We start from the raw sequence: 10,229 nt of genomic DNA, 5'->3' as shown, positions 1-10,229 counted from the left end.
AAATCACAGGACAAAAAGTAGTAGATCCCTTTAGAAGGTGAAATCTTAAGTATCACAATGCCTAATGTGCCTTCAAGAAGAGACCATTCGGTACCTCCATGCCAGAAGCGTGATATATGCCTGACAATTTCCAACAGAGGTACTTAGGGAATACAAACAGTGGCTGTTCAGGGCAGACATGCATGTGGTGGCAGCTTGCCGGAGGATCCTTACAGCCTGGGCAATGTCTGAGGAAGGTCCTCACTGGGAGGGCAGAAAGTCCATTACAGGTGGGAAATGGCGGTGTAAAAGAAAAAGTTCATTACAAAGGTTTTGCTTTTTAAAAGGCCTTGACCCCCTGTGTTTGTGTAAAGGCTGCCTAGCTTTATAATGTTATCATTTAAATGGTTCCAAAACAGGCTTTGAAAAAGCCGAACTTCTCATTTGAAGTTAATGAAACACAAAGTGGTCCAGTTCATGCTGTACCTTTGCTGTTACTATTGTTTCCAGGCAGCCCTCTGGAAGGCCAGAGTGCAGGCAACTGCATGCTGTCTGGCACACGTTGATTTTTCTTTCTTCTGTAGGTAGTAAACCAATCTCAAGAAAACTTTTTGGTATAAAGACAGAATCATATATAAAACAAGCTTAAGTTTCTGCAGAAATTTCCAGAATTTAAAAGAAGTTCCAAGAGGGCATGAGCCCTGCTTTATCTCCCCCCCCCGCCCCCCGTAGTTTTCTACCTCATACTGCATTTTAACTTGGAACATTCCTCCTGGTGAATCTGAATAATAGCATACCAGCATTTGCAACATTGCTGCTGCTACGTCGTGACTTACTTCCACTTATGACCAGGAGCTTGCAGGAATATTCCTATCAAAGGTATATATATGCACGCACACAGACATACAGACAAATAGACAGACAACTTGTATTGTTCATGCACTCATTTATTTTTCAGGCATTACAATTTAAGAGACAGAGCCTACTAAGGGACTTCTCTTTTCATTTTAATTTTTTTTATGTGGGAGTCTGGCTTCCGAAATCCTGTCCTGGGTGCTTGAGAAGTTATTTCTAAATTCAAATATACCGAACACAGAACTATTTGTTGTTTCCAACTTTTTCTGTTAATTTATCTTGCTATGTTTTCAGGTCAGACAAGGCCTGAGCAGTTAGAGGTTGGATATAGTTATGAACTTTCCTCACTATCAGAGACCTTTAGGTCCAGTTTAGGTTTTTTGTCTCTTAATTAGCAAAGGCTGTAGTATGTAGAGAAGAGCTTAGATTTCTCCAAATCTTATTTCTGTATGAACATTGTGAACTTGCTACTACACTCCTCCATGGCAGCAGTCAGTGATATTGTTAAAAAAGAATTATGACTTCAATAAATGTCTGGAGAGATGAAGAGCGTGGTAGGCGTGGGAGAGCTGTTTTGCTTCAGTACTATGGGCTGATAAATCCCAAAGAAATCCATATCACACAGAAAGCCCTTCTGCCATATGTTTAGGTGGCTTTAATAGTAAGGGTGAGCTATTGCAATCAGTCAGTGTAGCTGGTATGATTGGTACCTTTCCCCCCGCCACTTTTCTGATATGTGTCTTTTCACAGCGTATGTCATGCCAAGTAAAAAGGAGTCTATACCGGGCTGCAGTTCAGTCAGTCTTCCAGATGTGGAGATGACTAATAGGGAAGTACTCTGAGAAATTCAAAGGCCTGAATGCCCCAAAATGACAGCTGAGCCATCAATGCTCATTTGCATGTTTATTATCACACACTCACTAGACAATATCTTCTTTAAATAAAGTGACAGGAAGAGAGAGCACCAAGATTAGTCTGCATGTGCCTTTAGTTTAAAGAACGAAACAGGAAGGAGAAGAGGTACCAAGAGGGTCTGTTTAGCCTGTGTTTGCATGGAAAGGGATCCAGATAACTCCAGGATGCAATGTTTATAGTACATAAACATTGATCCTTACTTTATGTACTATAGGATGGCAGGCAGAAGATAGGAGTTGCTGTGGGAATCAGACCTTAGGCGGCCAGGCAACAGCCAAGGATTAATACCTGCACATAATATTTAGCAAGTGCAACATGTGCTGGAATAATCAAGTAATCCAGACAACTTTATGGAAGAAAATGGTGCATCACCTAGACTATCATGTAAATTATAATAACGTGCTTGGCAACCTTTTTTCTTTTTGCTTTTGATTTTATAATCAAGTAGGTACCTCTGTCCCTCACTAGAGGCTTTGCCAGATGGCAGTGTGTCCTGCAGCGAGATGAGTTGGCCTCGGTCCCCTTGAATTTGCAGCACCAGCGGGATCCTCCATAGCTCCAGTGCGACCTGGGCTTTGCTTGAGAAGAAAAACTACTTCCCAAGAGTTTTGGGCTGGCAGGTAACTCTCTGTGATAAAAGAGTGTTCCTTGTGATAACTAGAAAGGGAGGGCAATAAGCAGAGGGTGCTGCGGCTGACGTCCCCGGCATCGCCACCGCGGCAGGGGAAGGGTGTCTGCTGCATCTGGCTCGGGTGTAACGATTGCACCGCAAGCTGCAAATGGGAACACCCGGGGCTGTCAAAGGGGATTTAAACTACCGCCTGTTTATAAAGTGCTCATGCTGGAGAACCTAGGCAGTGACGGTAATGAGCAGGTGGGAACAATTTAGTGTCCTGGGTCTCTAATTCTAGTCCTAATCACGTTGGTTTAGTGCTTCCGAGTTTATAAATTAAGTACAGTAAATAAATTACATTCTCTACCGCCAATAAAAGGTTATTTCTTGGCACATATTTATTAAAGTTTGTCAAGTCTAATTTTAAAATATAGATGGCGTGGCTTCCATTACTTCTCTGGAGATTGTTTTATACTCCGTTAATTTTACTGTCTTGGAACTTTTCCCAGTATGTCACAGACACCCTGTTGTGTTCATTTTTTCTTTTAATATAGAGTTTCTTATCCAATTTAATATTCATTTTTTCTCTTTGATGTTTTTACATTCTTCAGATATTTACTTGTGTCAAGCTCCCTAAAGTTAGCCTGTACCTTCCCTATCTAATAAGCATCTTACGATTTGTCCCAAGAATGCACAAAATTTGTGTCATGCTCATCTAATGAATATCCTTTTATTCTGAAAACTGGTTCTTGAGAAGGCATATTGCTTTGTTGCCTTGGAAAAAGTCTTCCAGTGTTGCTTTAACCAAGGTCTTCCTACATTTTGATACTGCGTGAATTTTTTAGCTTTGAGATTTTTCTATAATTTGTGCCATTTACAAAGCAAAAAGCAAAGAACCATTTTTTGTAAACTGTGTTGTTGTTGGCGCTGTGTAACTGAATGTCAGAAACTTGTTTTAGGGACTCCTATATTTGCTTTTCAGAACCTCCAAAGCCAACAATAATAAAAAAAAAAAGAAACATGGGTCACCGTGCTGCTGCCTGGAGTGGAACACCAAAATAGTGAGTATACTGCCTTTTTAATGTTTACAACTATACCACCGATGCTACCTATGACTTTTCTTACAGATTGGAGAGGAAGATAACTTTACATTCCTTAGCAAAAGAAAGAAATTCCCATTGGGTGTTTGCCTGAGATTATGCTGCACAATAGTTTTAGTGATAGTTCACAATATGTTTGCTTTAGATACTCCTTATGTAAAAAACCAACTCCCTCAAAACCAATTACTGCAACTAATGCTTAAAAAGTCCTTAATGCATCATTTCATTAAAAAACAAAACTCTACATAAAATATTGTTTCAAAAAGTAGCTGTAAGAAAAGCAGCCTTCCTTGGAACTGCAAGGAGAAATACTGGTCTGGGGAGAAATCAGGACATGTTTTCCTTGAAGCTTCATCTAGCACTTTTTAAGTGAAAGTGCAAAGTTCGTAAGTTTTCTTTAATGACTTTTAAAACATCGTTTAGCAGTAAAAAAAACCCCTATGCTGCATAACTAATAATCGTCTTGGATATACAAGTACTTTAAGGTTTCTTCATATTTAAAAATAGTGAAGGTAAGTTTATAACATCCTAATGTACAAACAAACGGTACTGAGATGTTCCTCCTACATTTTCCACCAAGGACAGAGTGAAAACTGTTTGGGAATTACTTAGCAATACTGTAAGTTATTATTGTACTTTTGAATGCAAGAGCTAGCTAGCACTTAAACACCAACCACTTTGGTAGGCAAAAGCGGTGCAGGTCCATCATAATGCTCAGAAGAGTTCTCCTTATGACTTTGGTCAAATTTACTGGAATCCAGGGGATTTGCACTGGTTTTGCCAGCAGAGAATTTCTCTGTGCTTTTAGGTTATCATTCACAGGGAGATGAGATTGAAAATGCACTCCTTGTGCAGGCATGTTACTGGAAGTGCCCAGAGTTAACTTTACAAGAGGAGGATTTCTCTCCACGGGCACCCTGCTCATGAAGGCACAACTGCACTTCGTGATCCTGCTCCCTGGTGCACGGAGGCTCGCTCCTCCTTGCCCTCTGGTGCATTTTGCAATCCCACAGAGCTAGCACAGGCAGTGGGTAGCTCGCACCCTGAGCTGGAGCTTAGAGAGGTCAGCAGAGTTCTTGGCCTGAGAAATACATCAGTACTGACATATTTAAAGATGACTTCTTTTGAGTTGTCTTCCACTGTAGAGTTGCTTGTTTGCTTTCTTTTAATACCAACTTTCTGCAGCAAAAAAGGGCTGTGATTTTTAGAAACTAAATTTCCCCATCAGTTTATTAGGTTCATGTTTAATACAACTTGCACACAAGATACTTGTAAAAGGTGATTTCCAATGGCACACACTGAAGGTGGCACCCCTCTTCTGAAGGTTGTCAGTGGTAGTTAGACTTCTGCTTTGCAGCTTTGAAAGCATCCCCAGTACATTTGTTTGGGCTATCCAAATCCCGTGATGTTTTATTTGTAAGTGTACAGTGCATCTAAACAACAATTCCTTTATTCAGGTTAAAGCATTGGTCCAGCATGTGCTGGAGATTCAGGCTGGAAGTCATGCATTAACACTGACAAAACCTTGATTTTTTTGAGATACCCTTCCTTTTTCAGAAGACTAATTAATTCAAGCACAAATAATGTCTAAATTCAAAGGCACATGCAGCCCATTTTATCAAGAAATGATATGACTTGAAATAATTTTTAATGTCTATTCCTCCAAGGTTAATAGTATTGTTTCCCATATGAGCACACACATAATATCTGTCTTACAGTTTGAAGAGATCAGTAACACTTCTTCTCTACTACTATTATTATTTGAGGCTTTACATATGAGTACTAAGTGGGGCCCCATCCTTGGGGAGAAAATTCCCTTCCTACAGAGTCAGATTGCACCAATTTTGCAGGAGGCCTGTGAACAGTTGCCAGATTAAGTTTTACAAGAGGAAATTCTTATGGAAGAGCACTCTGAAATTATTTTACCACTTGTATCTTTGTCTTTTATTAATTCTCTTTGGGACCTAGAGAAGCTGGAATTACTAAAATAAGATCACATGATAGCATAGCATAGCAACCCCAAATCCTCTGTGCACCTTTCTGGAGGTGAAAAATTGGTGTCAAGAAAAAGACTGAACACCTTCTGTACAAATCATGCTTCTAAAAGTTTTTTTCTTTTTGGAGCAGAGGATTAACTTTTTTTTCCCCATCTTCTTTCACATCTTGTCCTTCCATGTTTCAGCAGTAGTAGGGAACAATCTATCAGAATTCGCGTTCCTCCTCCCTCCGCTATTACTTACTCCTGAGGAAACCCACGATGTGACTTGCAGGCTGAGCTCCGTGAGCCTTGGTCTTGCAGCCACGTCAGCCCTGACACGGCATCGCCACGTGATCTTTCTGCTGCCGGCTTGGCACTTGGGGTTGTGCCGCTTCGGGCTGGGGCTCCGTTTGGCAGTAAAGCTCAATCAGTGCAACCGAGCGCAACTAAAGCGATGACAAGCAGGCTCCCCTTGCACAACGCTTCCTCCACTGATGGACAAGACGCAGCTCCGAATGGGCAACCTGCTGAGCGGGAGCTGCCATCTGGTTTACCTCTGCATGGCAGGGGGCCAAGCCTAAAACTTCTGCAGTTTCTTAAGTGAAGAAACGAGCTGGCTGAGCATGGGAGCGTACACCCGCTTGCCCTGAATGTCCTTACTCGTCCTCAGCCGCAGAATATCTTGCGCCCGTTTGATGCGGTTCATAACACACCGAGGGCGTTGATGTGCAGCCAGCCAGGCGCGTCACATCAGGGACACCGTGTCCTGCTTTGGGAACGTGGCTGGTGGTGCTACGCAGTGCAGCTCCCGGCCAGGCTCGGGGGGCAGCTCCCTCCACTAGAGCTGTTCCTGGGGCCGTTTGCAGGGGGCTCTTGCACCCACCTCTGAGCGCCTACCACTACCAGACAAGATGGCTGTCATTCAGCCTGCCGCAGACAGACGGCATTGGGTCACACAGGAAGCAGCAACACTTCGTCAGCAACAAATGTTTCCTTGTTGGTGACCTGCTCTCCTGTTTTTGAGTTTCCATGCTACCACGGGCCTTGCAGAACAGGTTCCCAGTGGGCAAGGCCAACGTACAGCCAGTTGTCGGGCTGGTGGCTGACACAACAGCCCATGCCGTGGCCCGTGGAGAGGCACTGATGTGTGCTGCTGATGCTGCTCTCTGCCAGCATGTGCTAGTGGGCTGGCCGGGATCCGGCAGCTGCGGCTTGCCTCCCCAGGACTGCCCTTTTCCTCATCTGTTAGCAGCTGCCATGCCAGACTGAGTTGCACGGACAGGCATGATGGCAAATGCTGCCACAGACACTGGAACTCAGTTTGCAAAAGCTACGGAAGACTGTTTTTATGGGAGCGCTGAAGTCTTTTATGGTGGGATTCATCTCTCCTGACTTTCCGTTGCCGAAAGCTGATCTTGCTGTCTAGCCTTCTTTCACAGCCATAGCTGGAGTTCATTTCATCTCATACCTAAAGTAAGTATCTAAAATAGACCAGACAACTCCCGCCTTTGGAAATGCTTCTCTTTCCTCCTCTGACTCTAAAGAGAAACGGATGGAGTGGCTCCTCTGGAAGTGTCTGCACTGAATCCATGCAGTGCGGACTCCTAAGTGGATCCTACCATCTGTGTGTGACAATCACAAGAAGTGTCATGCCCTCTAGAGATGAACTTCTTTGTATTCAACTTTAAAATACATTTATCAAAGTGCTGATGGGATTTTTCTGGGTGTTTCATTTTGAGAACTGTGCCTTCTCTCCTGACAGAAAATGGGCTTGCAGTTACCTTTCTGTCCTGGTTGCAGGCTGACAGCAATGATAAATAGGGGACCCACTGCTAATGTTCATATATGTTTTTCATCAAACTTTGCAATATCATTATAGTTAAAAGCAGTCCAATGCAGGTTGTAATATATGTAAATTTGAAATTATCAGGTGAAGCAAATTCTGATTTATTCTAGTGATATTCTGGTGAATGAATCTAAGAATTTTGAAGATTTTTTTTTTAAATAATAATTAAGGTGTTAAGAACTAGGCAAGATAACTCTTCTTCACCTAAATAAAAGTTTGAGAATGGACCAGTTAATCTGAAGAATAGGTTTGATTGCATTTCCTGTATTCTGAATTTTTTTAAGAGAAAGAAAGTTTCAGTATGTACATTCTTCCCTTGTGTTAAAACTAAATTAATTAAACAAGAAGTTAGCATTTAAAGACTAATGCAGGAACATTGGAATTAAAACCATTATAGAAAATAACATTTTTCTGTGTTGAATATATTCTTAATAAATAGTAGAAAAGAGCTGTGTTTTGATTTGCTCACTGAGTATCTGGTGACAGCGTAGAGTCCCGCTGGCAAAATAGAAAAATTGAAACTTTATATAAGGACCCAAATATATAATCATCACAGTAAAATTTGTAAAATTCTATCAAGCAAAATCCAATAGCAAATGTGAAAATAGCAGATCAAATGGTTGTCTGCAGTTAACTACCAAGCTTCAGGGGAAAGTGAGAACTCAAGTATTTATGGACTTAGCAAGTTTATTATTTGTTTTAGCTTTCATGACTAAATAATACATTTCTGTGTATTTCCTTGAGTTAGTTTAATCTTTAGCAAATCTCTTAATGTATTTTTATACAGAAAAAGCTAATCAAGGCTTTTCATACAAACTTTGTCAAAGTTTGTGTTTCAAGAGTTTACTTTTCGCTGGAAAGAAAGGGGATGATGGCACAATGCTTTTTCCTTCCAGGATTCCTGAAATTATTGGTGTCATAAAACTCTTTTTCTATATTTAGAAATCACTAGAATGGTCCTTTAATTAGATGTGAATCTGATTTTGTAATTCAAGTTTCTGCAAAAATGAGTACCGTGCTGTTACATGCAACCAGATGACCAGAAACAGTTTCTTGAGACTGTTGATAACACCTGGAATGACTTCTGGGTCAGAATCTTTCCTTGCGCTGGAGAGTTCTGCTCTAGAGAAGACAGGGTTAGGTGGGTTTGCACTCTGTATGTGCCCTGTTAGACGTGAGAGCTGATTTTCTACTTGTGGTTGGTTAGGACTCAAGAGCTGGGCTAGCTGTGGGTAATACGCTCACTCGTTTTGTTTGGCCAGGCTGTAGTCAGCTTGGAGGGATAGCTGTCATCCCACATCTCCTATTGGCACCTGCAGGAACTGCTTGGTGCAGTATAAATCCTGATTTATAATAGGCAGGGGGTCTGACGGGAGGCTGTGATTTCCAGAGGGCATCCGCTTCTCTTTAGGTCTCCATGAGGGTAGCCCTCTTGCACATCTGCATTGGGGTTGTGACACAGCAGGCCCATACCAAAAACTGGCAGTTGTCAACATGCAATTCATGCCCTTTGAGGAGCTAAGTCATCCCTTAGTATCTCTGCTGGCCCCCATCAAAGGCACCAAGAAGTGCAAGTTACTGAGGCTACAGGTAAGACGCTTGGAAAACCTGAGCCTGCTCTCTCAGGGCCCCTGTACGTGAGCCGAGCCACTCCGTGGCTGTTGGGTGGATGGTGGAGAGTCCCCGTTGGAGAGGTGCTTAAAGCAGCTTTAGTGTTTAGACTTTAGAAAAAAAAAAAAAGAGTGAAGAAAACAAGTTGTTCCTCCCGGGAGAGGCTGGCACCACAAGCATGCTGGCAGGTAGGCTGCCAAAGCAATGACAACACAAGAAACCTGCCTTCTTTTGCAAAGCTTTTGTATCAGTGATTGTGGGAAAGTTTTGCAATCACTGTAAGAAGGAAATCCAAGATTTAAAAAAATGCAGTGGAGTGCTCCACTTCTCGGAGTAGGCAGCGCTTTTGCTGTGACGTTGTGCTGGCTTCAAGCCCGAAAGCCCTAGGGCACGGGAAAGAAACAGCCTGATACCGCAGTGACACAAAGTAAGTTCTCTCTCTCTGCCTTTTGCTGTCTCTTCCCAGCCTCCCTTCCTGCTTCTTTCCACTTGTATATTTGTTTGTTTGTTTGTTTCATTGTTAGGTGCTAGTGCAGGCTTTTTGTACATCTCAGTGTCGCTAAGCTTGAAAGAGATTATGTAAAGTGCAAAAGTACAATTCTGCAAATTACATTTTTCCTTAAAGGATAAGCACTGTGGACAGTGGGATGTTTTATCCCTCCATACAAAAAATATTCATTACCATTAATTAATTTTTAAAAATTGTCATAAATTAAATCTTGTGTTATTTTTCTTGCTTCATTTAATTTTAAATACCACTGGTGTCAATGATTCACTGGTTTACCAAAGTTCAGATTTTTATAGAGTGGTTATGGAAAATGTTATTGTTTCATTAGGCATAAGAGAAGTGTTTATACAGTTTAACATTTTCTGTGAGTTTAAGGTAGATTATTAGGCTGGCAACATAACATTAAATATTGTGAAAAGAAAACCATGTCACTGATTTAAATACTGTTTATTTAACAGAGTCAAATGTTTCACAAAGTTAATCATCAGCAAAATACAAATCAATAAAGAATGTATTTACTTTAGAGAACTCTGTCTTTCAGCTCCCATCCCGTAAAGATTGGGGTAAATCTGAATTCACCATACTTCAATTATCTATAACTTCTTTTTTCAAAGTTTTTTGATTTGTGAGCTGCTGAAGATGGTCTAAGGAAGGCTAGGTCCCTTTAGAAATTTCATATGTGGATGACACTGAAATATACATGTGTTTGCTTTTCATAGTCACTTTTGGTAGATCCTGCTGGAGTAGGATTTGGAACTAAAACCTACAAAATTAAAGTTAGAGTGCTTATGAGGCTTTGTATCTCTTTATTAGACATTAGTGCC

Source organism: Fulmarus glacialis, unplaced genomic scaffold (genome assembly GCF_000690835.1).
Source record: "Fulmarus glacialis isolate BGI_N327 unplaced genomic scaffold, ASM69083v1 scaffold4178, whole genome shotgun sequence".
Taxonomy (NCBI): domain Eukaryota; kingdom Metazoa; phylum Chordata; class Aves; order Procellariiformes; family Procellariidae; genus Fulmarus; species Fulmarus glacialis.
The sequence above is the reverse complement of the archived record's forward strand: the minus strand, read 5'-3'. Positions refer to the sequence as shown.